This window comes from Lontra canadensis, unplaced genomic scaffold (assembly GCF_010015895.1).
Source record: "Lontra canadensis isolate GAN:19392208 unplaced genomic scaffold, GSC_riverotter_1.0 scaffold62, whole genome shotgun sequence".
NCBI lineage: Eukaryota > Metazoa > Chordata > Mammalia > Carnivora > Mustelidae > Lontra > Lontra canadensis.
This window is the reverse complement of record NW_022631056.1, coordinates 10,544,715-10,563,869: the sequence shown is the minus strand read 5'-3', so window position 1 is coordinate 10,563,869 and position 19,155 is coordinate 10,544,715. Positions and strand designations below refer to the sequence as shown.

General features: G+C 36.3%; 1 protein-coding gene across 5 annotated transcripts in view; it reads left to right on the top strand.

The window, feature by feature from the left end:
• ROBO1 (roundabout guidance receptor 1) overlaps positions 1-19,155 on the top strand; it is a 1,159,067-nt gene that overhangs the window by 424,722 nt on the left and 715,190 nt on the right. The gene's annotated exons all lie outside the window — the stretch shown is intronic.

The following is a 19,155-nucleotide window of genomic DNA, read 5'->3' as shown; positions in this document are numbered from 1 at the left end:
TCTTGCCTGTGAATACACAAAATTCCCAGCACTATCTGTTCAAAAGACTTCTTTCCCTGTTCAGTGGTCTTGGTACCCTTGTTGAATATCATTTGGCCATAGACACACAGATTTGTTTTTTAACTCTTCTGTTCTATTTATCAGTCTATCTTCTATCTTATGTCACTACTGTCACAGGGCTTCAGAGTTCTTATCTCACAGACTCAAGAAATGAATCTTCCAGAAAAAAAGGGTGAAATGAAGTGAAAATTTATTAAGTAAAGGTAAGAACAGAAAGGAAAGAGCTGTCTAGGGTAAGAGGGGTTCAGAATGGGTTACCACCAAGGGTTTTTATGGTGGGTCATTTATGGGAAATTGACCAGGGAACTTGGTAGATTTCTTGTCAATATCATGGTGGATTTGTTACTATCATGTCTATATTTAGAAGGAACCTGGTGGAGTTGTAACTATCATGAGTACAAACAAGGTGTTCTCATAAATATCATGTCTATTTCTTCACATCAGGGATTGCTTTGAGCCTGGTTACATAGCCCCCTGCATGACCACACTCACTTCACCTCCTACCTGTCTTGCCCTACCTGTCCCTTACTTACTCCTACACAGTCTTGATTACTGTTGCATTGGCATAAGTTTTAAAATTAGGCAGTATGAGGCTTCCAATTTTGTTCTTCTACAAGGTTATTTTGTGTCTTCTCAGTTCCTTATAATTCACATAAATTTTTAAGTTAGCTTGTCTGTTTCTACAAAGCAGCCAGCTGGGATTCTAATAAGGATTGCATTGAATCTGTAGATCAATTTGGGGAGTAATGTTATCTTTAGGTATTAGATCTTTAGACCCATGAATATGAAATGTTTTTTCCACTTATTTAAATATTCTTTCATTTCTTTTAACAGTGTTTTATAGTTTTCAGAGTATAAGTTTTACACTCTGAAATAATTAAAATAAAATACATTTGTTAATGTATTTCTAAATTTTTTTAATGTAAATGGAATATTTTCTTAATTTCATTTTTCCATTGCTTATTATAATGGTATAGGAACAGAATTGGGTTTTGTGTATTGTTCTTGTACACCACAACCTTACTGAACTCACTTAGTTCTAATCATTTTTTAGTGGATTGCTTAGGATTTTCTATATATGAGATCATATCAACTACAAATAGGTTAAGTTTGTTTCTTCCTTTTCAATCTGGATGCCTTTGATTTCTTTTTCTCACCTAGATGTCCTGGCTAGAAACTCCAGTGCAGTGTTGAATAGAAGTGAAGAGACCAGACATGTTTTTGTTTCTTTTGTTTGTTTGTTTTTCTGTAGGAGGAAAGCACTCAACCCTTCAGTGTTAATCATGATGTGGATTTTTTAATAGAAGTCCTTCATCAGTTTGAATAAACTCTTTTCTACTCCTATTGTTTTCATTTTTTTTAATCATGAGAAGAGTGTTGAAGTTTTTCAAATGCTTTTTATGTATCTATATAGGTGATCATGGTTGGTTTTTGTTTGTTTTGTCCCGTTTATATGTTGTATTACTTTGTTTGGGGTTTTCGGTTGTTGTTGTTGTTTTAACGTTAAGCCAACCTTGCATTCCTGAGATAAATCCCATTTAGTAATGGTGCTACTTCTGTGGCTACTGCTCTCTCCTTCTCCTCCTCTTCCCCCCTCTACCTCCCTCCCCTTCTTCCTCCCCCTCCTCCTTTCTTGGTATATTGCTAGATTCACTTTGCTAGCATTTTGTTGAAGATTTTCACATCTACTTTTATAAGAGATGTTCATTTGTGATTTTCTTTTCTTATGTCTTAGTCTGGTAGTCTGGTTTTAGGTATCAGAGTTATGCTAACCTCATAGAATGAGTTAGGGAGTTCTCCTCCCCTTCTGTTTGTTTTTGTTTGTTTGTTTATTTGTTGTTTTTACAAGATTTTTTGAAAATGTATTAATTTTTCTTTAAATGTTTGGTGGATTTTGCCTATGAAGCTATCTGGGCTTGGACTTTTGGGGGGATATTTTAAAATTCCTAATTCAATCTCATTCAATAACATTCAAAGATTGAATAACATTCAATCTTTGCATGTTATAGGTCTATAAAATTATCTGTTTCTTCCTGAGTCAGTTGTAATAGTGTGTCTTTTTAGGACTGTGTACATTTCATCGAAGTTATTTAATATACTGGCATATATCCTACAATTTTAATTTTTTTGAAAGATTGGTAGTACTGTTCTCTCTTATACTTCTGATTCTAGTAATTGGGGTCCTCTCTCTCTCTCCTTCCCTCCCTACTCCCATCTCACCTCTCTTTTTGGTCAGTCTAGCTAAAGGTATGTCAATAGTCTTAAATTTTCCAAAGAATCAGGTTTTGGTTTCATTGATTTTCTTTATTTTTTTCTCTCCTCTAGTTTAATAATTTCCACTTTATTATTTATTTCCTTCTTCATTATTTAGTTCCTATCTTTATTATTTATTTCCTTCTGTTTGCTTTGGGTTTACTTTGCTCTTCTTTTTCCTCTATCTTAGGTAGAAGATTAGGTTATTAATTTGTAATCTTTGTGCTTCTGTGTGTGTGTGCATAGTATTTATTTTATATATATGTGTATATATATATATATATATATATATATATATATATACACACACACACACATTTGTAACTGAAATTTCCCTCTGAGCATTACTTTAGCTGAATTCCATAAGTTTTAGTATAATGCGTATCATGTGTATCTTTATTTTTATTCCTCTCAATGTATTTTCTGTTTTCTATTATGATTTCTTCTTTGGTCCACCGGTAATTTAAGAATGTGTTGTATAATTTCCACATAATTATGCATCTCCCAGATTTCTTTTTGTTCATGTTTTCTACTTTTATTCCATTGTGATTGGAAAGCATACCTCATGTTATTATTATAATTCTTTTACATTTAATGAGGTTTGTTTTATGCCTAGCATATGGTCTATCCTAAAAAAAAAAAAAATGTTCCATTCACACTTGAAAAAGATATATATAATTTTGCTGTTGTTGAGTATCCTATAGATGTCTATTAGTTCCAGTTGGTTTGCAGTGCTATTCAAGTCTCCTATCTTATTTTTTTCTTTTTTTAAAAAGATTTTATTTATTTAGTTGAAAGAGAGACAGAGAGAGCATAAGGAGGGAGAGGGGCAAGAGAGGGACAACCAGACCCCCTGTTGAGTAAGGAACCCAATGTGGGGCTGGATCCCAGGACCCTGAGATTATGACCTAAGCTGAAATCAGACACTTAACCAACTGAGCCACCCAGGTGCCCGTAAGTCTCCTATTTTATTATTAATTTTCTTACTAGTTGACTGCCCATTATTGAAAGTATGGTATTAAATTTCCAGCTATTATTGAAGTTTTGGACCCTAATGAACATTTGGCTAATGCTATTTCAGTGAAGAGGTTACTGAAATTCTCTCTGGGCTTCAGTATCCTTATGAATATGAACCAGCATTTACTTCCAATTTTTCTTCATTGTCTTCTTACCTCTTTGTGACTCTATCACTTTTATTACACCTAGGTCATAAATCCATAACTCGTGAATTCTTATGCTAAAATATCACAGCTGTTTACTTTCTTCCACAAAGCTTTTTCAGTGTTACCTTCTCAAGTAGAGTCAGAATCTGAAACCTTAGGAAATCAAGACAGGGACTTGGCTAGGTTGTTGGCCAACTCTTGTGCTATATAGTATGTTGTTTGGATGTTACGAAAGCAGTAGAATGTTACTATTTAGACTGAATTGATATTATTTTTCCAATGAGACTTTGGGGTTTTAAACTGAATTATTATTCAGTCATAACCAGGCCTTTTTTTTTTTTTTTTTTTTTTTGCAGAAGAAACTTAGAATTTTGATTGTAAGTCTCCTTTGTTGTGTCCCTTTGGAAATGGGAGGAAACATACAAACATTAGCTTTGCCATATGCACATGAAATTTCTAAAGTAGTTGTCTCTTTTCCCCTTTCCAAAACATGCAATATACAACTCACTAGTAACTTTTGCTGACAAACATACCATATAGCATCAGCCAAATTCCTGCCAGAGATGATTGTCATTAGAGATACAGCACTGTTTATAATTTAAAATCCAGAACAAACATGACCTCCAACGGGATGCCTTCTCCAAATCCCAAGAATTACTTTATTAGTCCTCTGCCTCCAGATTACTGCCTCCAGATTATTATGACACTTTTTCCATGGTTGTTTTTCCTATCTGCCTTCCCCATCTTAAAAAAAAAAAAAAAGACTGAAAGAAAAGAAAACTTAAACTCACAGATAACAAGTGCAAATAAATGCATACATTTTCATTTTAACACAGTTGATTGTCATTATGGCCATGATAAAAGATATTTCTGCTATTTGTATTATTATCTATGCATATCTCCACGTAACAAAAATAACTTATCTGCACTCTTTCCTGCCTGAGCCCTCCATTCACATCTACTACATTCGGTTTAAGCTCATGGTTTACTCAGTTACCTTTGTTGAAAATTCTTATTAGTGTACCCTAACGAGTGAGCCAACTACTTTTCTTCCTTGACATGGGAATGTTATGTGCTACATTGTTGATACATTTTAGTTAGACTCTGAAACCGTTGTCTGCTCCTGTTTGTGGTAGCTCCCGGTAGATCACCTGTGGGCAGGGTCTTCCTCTCTTGTCTTCTCCACAAGGTTTATAAAATGTTTTTGCCAATAATACTATGTTGCCATTTGTTGTCTGTAGTTGAGTATATTGAAATTATTTGACATGTCAGATGTCACTTAGAAGTTAAATCCTTTATTAATTTATTGACTAAAGTGTATTCTTTACCTATCATGTCATTATTTAGTACAGTTTGTTGAAAGGATAATTTAGGCTGTGCTGCCTGTAAGCTAATACTTGACCTTGACTGTCATCGGAAATATTTTAAAGCCAACAAACATGCTGACATTTTAAAGAAGTTTCGGTTTTCCTTAGAATCCTATTGTCAAGCAGTATAAGTGTTCAGTGTCTTTTAAGGCACACATGCACATTATTACTTAATGTATGTTTATTGAAATATTTAGAAAATAAAACTAAAAACAAAGGAGGAATTACAACACCCATCCATCCCTTCTGTATTATCAATCCTTGCATAAAAATATTGTTAAAATTTGGGGTATGGTCCTTTCTAAACTCCTATAGGTTTATCTGTCTGTATCTATTTAACTATAAAATTATATGTATCTACACATAATTTTGCTGCAAAAAAAAGACATACTATTTTGTGGAATTTTTTTTTTACTCATCGTCATATTATTAATTCCAAGAAAACATTAAAGTGAATATTTTGACTGTCTACAATTCAAATTTCATAATTATTATAGCCATAACTAAAGTATCTATTAGAAAACTGCTTCAGATCTAACTGTAAAGTATAGCCCAGTTTTTCTTTCTGAATATTTATAAAAGAATCATTAATACAATAAATACACATATGATTCTAGAATACATTTTACTTTGCAAAATGATAATTTTTAGATGATATGCCTCTGATCTAAGATGGTGAACATATCTATGTAGTTCTTTTTAGGAAATAAGACTTCACACTGAAACTTTTTAATTTAGGAAATTTTATTTAAAAAGTCAGACCTCATTTGGAAAGTTGATGCTCACATAACTTCTAAGAAATGATTTGATCTCACACACACAAAAAAAATAAAGCCAAAAAAATTCACTTAGATGCTGAGCATTTATGTAGACCACTGTTCAAAGCACATGTGTTCAGACATAAGAGAAAGAAAAGGACTTTTTGAAGAGTTAAAAAAGTGTTTCAGGTTTTGATAAAAAGTCATATGAAATGAAACTGAGAGCCAGCCTGCCTGTTTAGGACGTAATTTTCTACCTCATGATGACAGTAGAATTTAAAAGCAATCCCAGCATATTCTGTTCATCCCACTGAGGTTTCAGACCTCTGAGAAATTGAAACTATGAAAAAGGAGCATTTAGAGTGTCCTTCATTCTGGTCAGAAAGATATATCCATAGTTTTGTCATCATCAGAAGCCACTTTCATTAAGCCATCATCAGCCCTATTTTGTATTATAATTGTAATTCAAAAATCAGATGACTGTATTTCTTTATGAAAATAAATAGTAACCAACATATAGCCATTTACATCAAAGATAAGAAAGTAAACTCAACAAATTTGTATCAGTGCATCTGTTTATCTAGGATTTGAGGAATATGAAACTGACTTCAGTTAGGCTCTTCTCAAAAGTTATTCTTGACTTAATTCCAAATGAATCCCCACCATCTTAACTTCTCATTAATATTTGAATATTCTGGCCAGTTGTAGAAGCTACCATATTTCAAACCTGTGCTATATTAAATCATCAAGTATCTACAAAGCACCCCAGTATGCAAGGCACGATGAAACACTGAAAAATATTGGTAGAGGTTTAACAACAGTGAAAAAGCAACAGTAACTTTAATAAAAGTAGCAACAGCTTATAAACTGTCCAAAAGGGAAAGACCTGTTTCAGTGTAATTGCTGATGGCCCTGGAATGTATGGCAGGGCAAGGAGACAGCCAGAGATGTTACAGCCTCGCCACAGTCGGAATGCGGTCACTCGAGTTATCATCTCACGATTAGGAAGTGGTTGTGGTAAGGTGTAGATAATTCCAGTGAAAGCAAAACGGTGTGGGTCTTTATCTCTTTTCCTATTTTGTGTGCTGAAGGGACAGGTTTTGAAAGCCAAAGAATAGCCCCCCATTCGCAGGTACTACACAGGTAATTGGACCCAACAGCAGAAGTGAAAGACTTGGCTCTAGTGAGGCAGTCTGGAATCCTTGCCCCCAGAGAGCAAAAGTCATCTAGATGAAACAAAGAGGGAAGAGAACTGAAATGAAAGAGGACAGGCCCTCTCTGTCAGATTCTTCATTGAGTCACATGTCAGCTGCTTAAACCTCTGTTTCAGTCAGCAAAAGGCCTCTCAGGGACTTTAAATGACTAAGAACAGGAAGTCGTGGGAGTGGTCTCCTGCAGTAGAAAGATGGCGGTCAAAAATGACTTCGGGATCAAACAAATTATAAGGAACCAATTGGCCCAAATCCCAAATATACATTGTTAAAATACTTAGCATGGCACTTTCCACACTGTCTTTTAATGAACAAATTTCAAACATAGGAAAAAATTGATAGAACAACAAATGAACATTTATGTTCCTCTTCCCATATTAAAATTTGTTAACATTTTACCACAATTATGTCATCTCTCTTTAATGATATATATGCATGTATGTGTACATTAATTTTTGCTCTATCAATTGAAACTAGGTTCAGACTTCAACATTCATGTCTTTAAAAAGGCATTCATTTTTCTAAACATAATAAGATCACACCTTAGAAAAAATAATGATTCTGTTATATAATGGCTAGCCCATGGACAAATTGTCCAAAAGCGTCCTGAGAAGGTCTTTTGTAGCTGCTGCCAATGTTACTTTTAATTTTAAGTTATAATCCCAACTAGATTCACATATTGCATTTAACTATTACTCCTTTTTATTTTATGGATTCTGTCTTATTACTGTCAATATTACTGGCCAATAATTCTTTGCTGTGGAAAGGTGAGAGCCGTCCTTTGCATTGTGGAATGTTTTATACCACTAAATGCAAGTAGTACTTCCCCCACCCCAATTTGTAACAAATTGTCTCCTGATGTTACCATTTGTCCTCTGGGGAACAAAATCACCCCAGACTGAGAATCGCTGTTCTTTTAATCCAGAAGAGTACTTCTGTCTGCACCTAATGTCATGTCATTTAGCCATGCCTAAAAACAGATCTATATATTACACCTGTATTATATAATACACCTGTATTATATTATACCTGTATTATCTCAACATATATCACACTCATCCCTCTGTAGACTGTTTTAGAATTATGGATCTCAATAGGAGACAATTAGCATCTGAGCAATCATAAAAATCACCTGATAGGGGTGCCTGGGTGGCTCAGTCATTAAGTGTCTGCCTTTAGCTCAGGTCATGATCCCAGGGTCATAGGATCCAGCCCCACATCAGATTCCCTGCTCAGCGGGAAGCCTGCTTCTGCCTCTCCCACTCCTAATTGTGTTCCCTTTCTCGCTGTGTCTCTCTCTGTCAAATAAATAAAATCTTTAAAAAAAAAAAAAAAAACTACCTGAGAAACTTGCCAAATACCAATTCCTACATTTTTCTCCTAGATATTTTGACTCAGTTCTGGATTGGGACCTGGAAATCTGAGGGTTTTGGGTTTTTTTTTTTAAACACTCCAAGGTTTCACTGTCCCAATTCAAGTTTGGGGGTGGGGGGAAGCAAGTTGTCTTCTGATACTTCGTTCCACTTAATGTGGGGAAACCTATATCTTAGATCCTATATTTTTGTGTAAAGCAACATCAAGTATTTAATGGTGTCAGATGTCATCAATAGTGCAGTATTTTCAAAATGTTTGCGTTTAATATTGAAATCCCACTAGTTCTCTCATTGTCTCAAGTCTATTTCTGTGAGGATTTTTGTTCATTTCAATTCTAACATGTGGACAACACAAGTTAGCATCTTTTCTACCATGAATGCTTTCCTACCATGATTTCTATTATGATAGAAGGTTATTATTATTTTTTTTGGATAGAAGTTTATTTTAAATTTCTCTTGTCATTCATTGCTAGTGGGAATGCAAAATGATACATTCGGTGTGGAGGACAGCTTGGTGGTTTCTTAAAAAGCTAAACATTCTTACCATGTAATCCAGAAGTCACGCTCCTTAGTAATTACCCAAAAGAGTTGAAAACATATCCAAACAAAACCTGTACATGGATGTTTATAACAGCTTTATTCAAAACTGCCAACATTTGGAAGCAACCAAGATGTCCTTCTGTAAGTGAGTAATAAATAAACTATAATCCATCCAGACAATGGAATATTTTCAGCACCTAAAAGAAATGAGATATCCATCCTTAAATGAATATTACTAAGTGCAACAAGCTAATGTGAAAAGGCTGCGTGCCGTATGATTCCAACTATATAACATTCTGGAAAGGCAAAACTTTGGGAACAGTGAAATTCTCAGTGGTTGCTAGGAGTTCAGGAAGAGGAAGGGGGTAGAATAAGCAAAGCACAGAGGATTTGTGGAGCTAACCGGCTCTGTATGTTACTGTAGTGGTGGACTTGGGTCAGTATAACTTTTTCCAAACCCTTATTATGTACAACACCAAGAGTGAAGCCCGTGTCACCTATGGATCTTGGGTGATAAGCATGTATCAAGGTAGGCTCAGCCGTTGAAACAAGTGCAATACTCTGTGGGCATTAATGGGGCATTAATGGGGGAGACTGTGGGTGTGTAGGGGCAGGGAGTATATGTGAACTCTATGTACCCTCTGCTCATTTTTGTTGTAAACCTAAAACTCCTCTAAAAAATAAGATCTATTAGTTTTTTTTTTTCCCCTCTTAACTGCTCAATCGTGTTTTCCTGAGTCCTAGACCAACTGCCATGTAATCAATGGACTCTTTTTCCCCCTCTACACTCCCAAGTATAGTTACCATGTTCCCTGAATTCTTCCTTTAGTGCAGAACTTCTCAAACTGCCATGTGGGGGCGGGGGGGGGTGGGAAGGAAAGAAAGAAAAGAAAAGAAAGAATCACATAAGCAATTGTTAAAATGCTCATTCCCATTCCTCCCCTGGAAAGAATGACCTTAAAGAGTTTGGGCATTGAGGTGCCTGGGTGGCTCAGTGGGTTAAGCCTCTGCCCTCGGCTCAGGTCATGATCCCAGGGTCCTGAGATCTTGCCCTGCATCGGGCTCTCTGCTCAGCAGGGAGCCTGCTTCCCCAACCCCCCCAGCCCCCCTCTGCCTGCCTCTCTGCCTACTTGTGATCTCTGTCAAATAAATAAAATTTAAAAAAAAAAAGTTTGGGCATGTAGTATAGAAATATGAAAACTAGCAAACATTCCAGATGATTCTGGAATAGGTGAGCCAAGACCCAAGATTTGAAACCTCTTGCTTTAGAGCATCTGACATAGTCATCATTTTGGCCTTTTTTTCTATGACTTCAGGCCAATTCTGTTCAAACAAGGGTTACAATAACTTCTTTGCTGGTGACCCTAATTCCTGTCTCCTTTCACTACAATTATGCCTTTGTAAGCTGCTGAAATAATCTTCTGCAAATACCATTTTTATCATGCCACCTTCCTGCTCAAGAATCAGCTACTCTTACTATATCAAGTCCAAACTCTTGGCTTTTAATTCAAGGTCTCCTGTCAACTGGCACTTTTGTACCTCTCTAATTTTATCTTTTCCCACTACAGACTGACTCTCCCCTCTAGCTAAATCTAGCCAACTTTCCATTCTTCCATGCTGCTTATTTGTGTGCCTTTGAGTTTCTCATCAGTTGGAAGGCTCTCCTGTTCATTTTCCCCAACATGGAATAAACATTTGCTCCCAACTCACCTACTTCAGGAAAGTTTCCCTGATTAAATTTTTCCACCTAATTGTTATGCTGACTGAATAAAAATTAGCCAACTGGACTATAATTTCAATGAGTAGAAATAGCAGAAGCCTCTAGTATTCTAAAGGAGAAATGGTATGTTACCTTTCCAGTTATAAAAACAAAGTATTACTGCAATAAAAGTATCAATCAGAATTTTCATGGAAAAGTAGGTGCAACCAAGTATTAAAAATAAATGGATTGCCAGGCACCTGGGTGGCTCAGTGGGTTAAAGCCTCTGCCTTCAGCTTAGGTCATGATCCCAGGGTCCTGAGATCTTGCCCTGCATCGGGCTCTCTGCTCAGCAGGAAGCCTGCTTCCTCCTCTCTCTCTCTCTCTGCCTGCCTCTCTGCCTACTTGTGATCTCTGTCTGTCAAATAAATAAATAAAATCTTTTTAAAAAATTAAATAAATGGATTGCAAGTTGAATATGAGTGCAGTAGTTGGAGTAAAGGCTCCAGTGAGACAAGAAGACAAAGAGAGCTGGTAGGAAATGAATGAATGAATGAATGAATGGAGAAAAATAAGGTAGTAACTCCTAAGATATGAAATGAATGTGGGGACAAAGCACAGTAGAAATGCAGCAGGAAAACAAAGCTTCTAAATTAATCTAAATCCAAATTAATCTAACTCCTTCCCAGAAGCAGTTTTGGTAGCGCATGGACATTAGTTTTATTATTTTATAAGAAAAGCTGCTATACCCAACCAACTATTGGCCTCTTCAAAGCAGTCATTTCTTGAGCCCATGGAGCAAAAACTCTTTTACCAGAGATTCCATTCCAATGACATGCTGATGCATACCTAATTCATTCAGTACACCCAGATTTATTTCCAGATGGTTCTATGTGTTAGGAATTCATGAGAGTTACTGGTTTTCCGTGCCCTCACCAATACTTGGGTTTACCTATCTCCAAATTTTTTAATTGAATAGGGACATTATGATATCACATTGTGATTTTACTTGCATTTATATAATTACTAAGGAATCAACAATTCCTCTAAGATACTTCAGAGCTATTTCAGCTTCTCTATCTTAGAACCTGTCTAATCATATCTGCCTAACTCTTTCATATTATGTCTAATAACTTCCCTGTATTCCCTCTGTATCAGCCATGTTGAACTCCAGAAGACCAGAAATACTAGGATTTTGCTACTCTTCTTAGGTTTGCACAGTTTTTTTAAATATTCCTGCCAAACTCCCATATACTTCCTGTTCACACTTCAATTATAACACTTTACAGATTTCATGAAAAGCATTTGTATCTATATTTCCCCACAAGACCTGGCCTTTAAAAAAAGAAAAGAAAAAAAGAAAAAACTTCGCTTTCCTAGCTTCTAAGAAGTAGGAAGTACATAGTGAAAGTGAAGTAAAACGTACACACCTGACTGAAATTTTCTTCTTAACATCCTAAGAGGAGAGATTTCCTCTCTGTTAAGGTGAAGAGAGGCAAGACAAAGCACCACAAGGTGCACACTTAAGGGGGTCTGTCAGATTCTTAGAACTACAACCCCCGGCCACATCTACCTGGAACCCAGAGGTCTCACATTTGCCTTTTCCTGGTAACATGAATTTTTGAGCTCCAGAAGTCCTCTCTTCCTTCATTCAGGCCAAGATCCAAGTTCACCTGAACTGGCTTGTACCTGAGGAAGTGAAAGAAAGATCAAAAAAACAGGAAACAGGCAAGCTTGGATCTTACAACTTAGCTGGGGAAGATTGCAACAGTATGAAGCAGGCTGGAAAGAGCAGAGAAATGGAATCAGACATACCTTTGAGGGTGAGGTGGGTACTATCTTTTGGGGTGTATCCAGATGCAAGATGGAGAAGTCCATTAAGGTGATGGTGAAAAGTCCAGCCAGACTCGTGTAAACTGGTGTCAAGAAACTCAAGTGATAGACATTGGGTAGTGGGACAGCATGTGACTTCATGCAAGACCAGGAGAGCAGATAGTCTGTCCTACCTGCCAGGTAGGTGGGCCCAAGATCTTGAGAATCAAGAAACTAGAGTGTATAGATTTGGAGTTGGATGGGCCATTCATTAAATTATAAGATCAAAGTCATTGGAGAGAATTTAGAGTTTGCCAAGAACAAGATATATTCTAGATCTAGAGAAACTATAGTGGTAAAGACACAAAACAGGGATCAAGGTATGTTCCTTAAATAACTATACAAGTTGTAAACTTTATTTATTCACTTATATAACAGATACTTCTCAGTGCCTTCTAGAGGTTCAACATGGACGTTGATCAAGGGTATAGCATTAAACAGACAAAAATTTTGGCCCTCAAAAGGCTTAACATTTTCTTATTATTTTTTAAGTTTTTATTTATTTATTTGGCACAGAGAAAGAGCAGCAGAGGGAGAGGGAGCGGCAGACTCCACACTGAGCAGGGAGCGTGATGCGGCACTTGATCCCAAGACCCAGGATCATGACCTGAGCCGAAGGCAGACACTTAACTGACTGAGCCACCCAGGTGCCCCTCAAAAAGCTTAACATTTGAGTGGGCAAATAGGGACAACACAAAAGTAAAAAAGTAACATGTAGTCAGATGTTGATAAGTGCCAAAGAGAAAAATAAAGCAGAAAAAAGAAATGGGGGTGTCCCCAGGCAGGGTAGGATTAGATTGTGATTCCGTATTTGTTGACTAAGTAGTAAAACAAGTGGGCACACGCATGCAGGGGGAGAGAGCGAGCTGCGTGTTCACCAGCCAGTGGGAAGACTGTGGCACACAGGTGCATTGCTGGCGTTTTTGTGGAAAAGCAAGGAGGCCTGGGTGGCTGGAGAAGAATGGGTCAGGGGAAGAAAAGGCACACGAACTAGAAGATGTAAAGAGGTCTGGGGAAGTTCAAGTAGGGCCTTATGGTCGACTCCCAGCATTTTGGTTTCTACTTACCAGTGAAACACACTTGGAGCAGAAGGGTATGTAGAGCTGACTTGCATTTAAAGGTGATCCCTGTTTCTGCCGTGTTGAAAACAGAGGGAAGAGGAACAAGGACAAAGCAGAGAGAACTGTCCAGGAGCTATTGTGCCAAACCAGCTCCGAGAGAGTGCCTCCGATCGTGGGAGGAGCAGTAGATAAGAGCTGGGAAGGACCTAGGCACCTTTGGGAGATATCGTCAATAATACTTGTTGTTGAATTGGTGGATTGTATGAATGACGAGAGAGATGAGACCAGGCTTCAGAATTTAGGTCTGAATGGAAAGAAGAATCGACTCACCTATTACCTAAAAGAGAAAGGCTACAGGGATGTAAAATCAGGGCTGTTTTTGAATACCGTGAAATTGAGATGATTATTAGCTGTGCAGATGGATATGTCATATTGTTAGTTGCACACCACAGTGTGGAGTTCAGGTGAGAAAACTGAATAGAAATATGAATTTGAGGGGCACCTGCATGGCTCAGTCAGTTAAGCATCTGACTCTTGATTCCGGCTTGGGTGGTGAGATCAAGCCCCGTGACCGGCTTCCACACTGGGCAGCGAGTCTGCTAGAGATTCTCTCTCTCCCTCTGCCTCTGCCCCTTTCTCCCTCCCCCTTACCCAACTCCAGCAGCTGAATGCTCTCTTGCTCTCTAAAAAAAAAAATATACAGGTGTGTGTTTAAATTTGAGAACATTTACTTGGTATTTAAATTCATGAAACCAGAGGAAATCTTTAAGGCAATGGGTATAGAAATGGTAAAAGGAAGTTCAAGGTCTGTTTAGAAGTTGAGAAGGTACTGGCAAATGAAATGAGACTGGAAAAGAGCAGACAGCAATGTGGGGAGAAAACCAGGAGAAACTAATGTCCTAGTATCCAAGTGAAGAGACGTAACAAGGGGTGGGAAGGATCTGAGGACAAAATTAAACAGTGAATTTACCAACATGGAGATTACTTGTGACCTTAGTTCAGTTTTGTTTTTTTACTGAACATGAGTTTTGCCCAAATGCAGGAAATATTCAGTGATATTAGTGATACACTAATGTATAAATCAATATAAATTACACTAATGTGTAAATCAGTTGAACAAACAATATAACACCATGTGTGGGCAAACATAAGGTATGCTTATAGAGATTATACTGATTTTTTTTTTGTCGTGCTTATCCTAAGGTGATAATCCTCAAAGAGTAACTATTCAAATTACGTTAAAAAATAGTAATGTTATTAAAATTATATACTGCCTCCTAATATAATCAACTTAAGATATAATATTTAAGTTTTATCTCACTATTTTGTAGAACCTTCTGTAATGTTTAATCTTGAGTAATATATTTTTAGTTCCTCCATAAGGTCATTAAAAATGACTCTTACTTATTGAATCCCACCAAGAGCCAAGAATTTTACATGGATTTTATAATTTATAGCTCAACAGAGGTATTATCATCATCATTTTCAAGGGGAAAACTTATCTAGACTCTTCTGGGTAACAGCGTTCCATGCGAAGCTGGCATTAAAGTAATACAATAAAGGAGGAGAATAAGTTATCTTGGAACAAAGATGGACTTTATAATTTTTATTCACATAACATTTGCCTTAATAGTTCACTCACCAAAGGTCCTCAGCATGTTTATTGATTACATTAAACTAAAGCTAAAGCCTACTTTGAAACCATGTAGTTAACTCCAGATCTGGTAATTAAGTGACATATATTCTGGCAAGAAAAATTAGAACTAGGCAAATATTTTGTGCAAAGTGATCATATGATGTGTGATGAAGAGATATAACAGAAAGCAAATAAGCAGTTTCAGGAATGAAGTTGGCAGTTTTCTGTGAATTATTCGCGAGAGTAAAATCTATTTTGAAAACATGACTGGTTCTGTTTGATAGAGGCAAAAGAATATTAAATGCAATCTTTAAAGGTAGTTATCTGTATAATTTATGCCTAAATTTCATAAGTAAATTTCCTGCTATGTTGGTTTAAAATTATGTAATCAAAATTCAAAATCAACAGATAATAAATGCCATCAAGAATTACTGGCATTTTGAAATCTTGCCATTTGCGATGACATGGATGGAACTAGAGGGTATCATGCTTACCGAAATAAGTCAATCGGAGAAAGACAACTATCATATGATCTCCCTGATGTGAGGGAAAGGAGATGCAACAGCGGGGGTTAAGGGGGTAGGAGAAGAGTAAATGAAACAAGATGGGATTGGGAGGGAGACAAACCATAAGTGACTCTTAATCTCACAAAATAAACTGAGGGTTGATGGGGGGGGGGGGTTGGGAGAGGGGGGTGGGGTTGCGGACATTGGGAGGGTATGTGCTATGGTGAGTGCTGTGAAGTGTGTAAACCTGGTGATTCACAGACCTGTACCCCTGGGGATAAAAATATATTATATGTTTATTAAAAAATTTTAAAAAAAAAGAATTACTGGCATTTTTAATTGGATAAAATTACAAATTCAGTGAATTTTATTTTTTATAAACTTTTAAAAAAATTCCAATATAATTAATGTGCAGTGTTTTATTAGTTTACAAAATAGTGATTCAGTAATTTCATTTGTTACTCAGGGCTCATCACAATAAGTGTACTCTTAAACCCCTTTGCCTACTTCACCTTCCCCCCATAGCCACCAGTTTGTCTATTTTTTCTCTTTTTTCTTTGTTTTGCATCTTAAATTCTACATATGTATTAAATCATATGGTTCTTGCCTTTCTCTGACTGACTTATTTCACTTACCTTTATATCCTCTTGATCCATCCATGCTCTTGCAAATGGCAAGATTTCATTCTTTTTTATGGCTGAGTCATATTCCTTTGTGTATATACACCACATCGTCTTTATCCATTCATCTATCAATGGACACCTGGGTTGCTTCCATATTTTGGCTATCGTAAATAATGTTACAATAAACATAGGGGTGCCCATATCCTCTCCAATTAGGTTTCCCATTTTGGGGTGTAAATAGTGGAATTACTAGATCATATGGTAATTCTATTTTTATTTTTTTGAGGAACCTTCATACTGTTTTCTACAGTAGCTGCACCAATTTGCATTCCTACTAACAGTGTGCATGAGGGATCCTTTTTCTCCATATCCTTGCCAAGACTTGCTGGGTTTTTTTGTGTTTTTGATTTTAGTCATTCTGACAAGTATGAGATGATATTTCATTGTTCCTTTAAATTTTATTTCCACTTCCTTGCTGATTAGTGATATTGGGCATCTTTTCATGTGTCTATTGGCCATACAAATGTCTTCTTTGGAGAAATGTCTGTTTATGTCTTCTGCCCATAATTTAACTGGATTATCTGGTTTTCTTGTGAATTCTACAGGTTCTTTATATATTTTAGATATTAACTTCTGATCAGATATATCATTTGTAAATATCAGTCATTCAGTCAGTTGTATTTTTGTTTTGTTAATTGTTAGAAATTCAATGAATTTTAAATTGTAAAGCACTGAAAACAATCCAAATTAATCATAATTGATTTTGACCATTTTACATGTAGAGCTCAATGAATTTTTATTATAATTTTTCTAATATCATAGCCTATTATTTCTTTATATTTTATAAGCTATTTATTGAAACTATTAACTAATAAAAGATCATCTTTACTAGGGTAGGAAGAAACTTGTAATGTTTCTTGATTGTATTAAAATCTTTTTAATATAATAATTTATTGAAATAAATGTAAAGTTTACATTCTTTTCCCTTTATAACGTCCCTTTATTGTTTTATGATTTGAAAGTTGCAGCAAATGTTTTAACATATCATGTGGCTATAACATCATATTATTTGGCTTAAATTTAATTTGGTTAAAAAAAGTTCTATATACATTTTGATACAGTATCATAAAAGAAAACAATTTCTAGATCATCTCTATATCAGTATGAGTCCAGCATTTCCTTATATGAGTTTCTTGAGTAAACATTTTTTTCTGTGGTATGACATAAATATAGAACATGCTTATAAAAGTACCATACTTGGTGAATTGGTACTGGAGATCTTAAATATCTTTTGAATTCTGATACTTCTAAAATGGTTTCTTCAACTTTTTTTAAATATTTAATTTATAAAAGCAGGCCCAGAAACTTTAGTAAGATAGAGGAAAAAACAATTTTGTTTTTTTTCTTTATGTAGCAAAAATAAGTGAATGAAAGATCTATTTCAAAGTTGACAGTATTATTTGGATGGCATAAACCCTTTAACCTACTAGTGTTTTCCAGTATGTATTTGGGTATGTGTAAACATTTTCAGGTCCTCTCTGCTAAGGGTGCTCGTTCATATATCCATTTTTTTTCATTATTAAACATAGATTTATTGAGCACCAACTATTGGCCAGGTCACTGGGACTTAACAGTCATCCAGGTAGAAGTCCTACTGTCATGGAGCTGATATTTTAGTTGTGGAGAAAAAAAAGGAAAAAAAAAAGGTAATATATTAGATGAAAGCAGGTATTATGAAACACCATAAAAGATATAAATGAGGAAAGGAAGTAGTGGGGAGGTTGAAATATTAAATGAGAAGGTCACATTTGGCCTCTCTGTGTAAAAAAGAAGGCATAAGAAGGAGAGTTTTGTGCCAGTCTGGAAACACTTAAATACATGTTATCATTTATCAGGTACTATATAATGCTTTGCATCCATGAACACATTTAATTCTCACAGTCAGCTGTGAGCTAGGTAATAATTCCATTTTACAGATGGGGAAACTAAGGCACAGAGAGGACTGCTGTTTGTTCAAGGTAATAGGCTATTAGCAAGATTAAACCGAGGCAGCTATTTCCAGGTTCTGTGTTTAAACAAGACCGAAACATGCCAGGTATGGGAAACCACAAGGGCAACTGTCTGAGATGTGCAGGTGTTTGGTGTGTTGGTAAAGCTGCCCTGTGGACAGCGTGGGTGGATGGAGTTGGCAGGGTAGAGGAAGGAGGGGTGAGCCTGGAGTGGGAGGTGGGTAGGATGCAGGTCATATGGGACCTTGTGGATATGAGGACTGTGTGAAAGGCAGTCATTTAAGGCTTAATAATTAATAAGGATTTATGCTATGAACTTGGCTAATGTGTATGCTTCCAATCAAAGACATTTCATAGGGCAGGGGAAAAAATGGCAAGAAAACAATAATAATCAGAAAGAAAGGAGAGGAGGCACCTGGGCAGCTCGGTTGGTTAAGTGGCTGGCTCTTGATTTCGGATCAGGTCAAGATCTCAGGGCCCTGGGATTGAGCCCCAAATTGGGCTCTGTTCTCAGTGTGGAGTCTGCTTGAGGTTTCTCTCTCTCCCTCTGCCCCTCACCTCCCTACCCCCCCAACCCTCTCTCTCAAATAAATAAATAAATAAGCCTTATTTAAAAGAGAGAGAGAGAGAGAGAAAGGAAAATATATTAAAAACTCTCAGGCTAATTTTTGCAACATAATGCAATCATAATGTACTTTTTTTTAAGATTTTATTTATTTATTTGACAGAGAGAGAGATCACAAGTAGGCAGAGAGGCAGACAGAGTGGGGACTCGGGAAGCAGGCTCCCTACTGAAAAGAGACTGATGCTGGGCTCAATACCAGGACCCTGGGATCATGACCTGAGCTGAAGGCAGAGGCTTAAACCACCAAGCCACCCAGGCACCGCCATGCTGTACTTTTTAAATAAAACCCCAATACATCCTATTCTCCTTATTCTGTTATTTTTTTTCTCCAGTGTACTCATGCTGTTTAATGTAACAATATGTTTTCAATTGTTCAATAGATTTTATTTTTAAATAAAA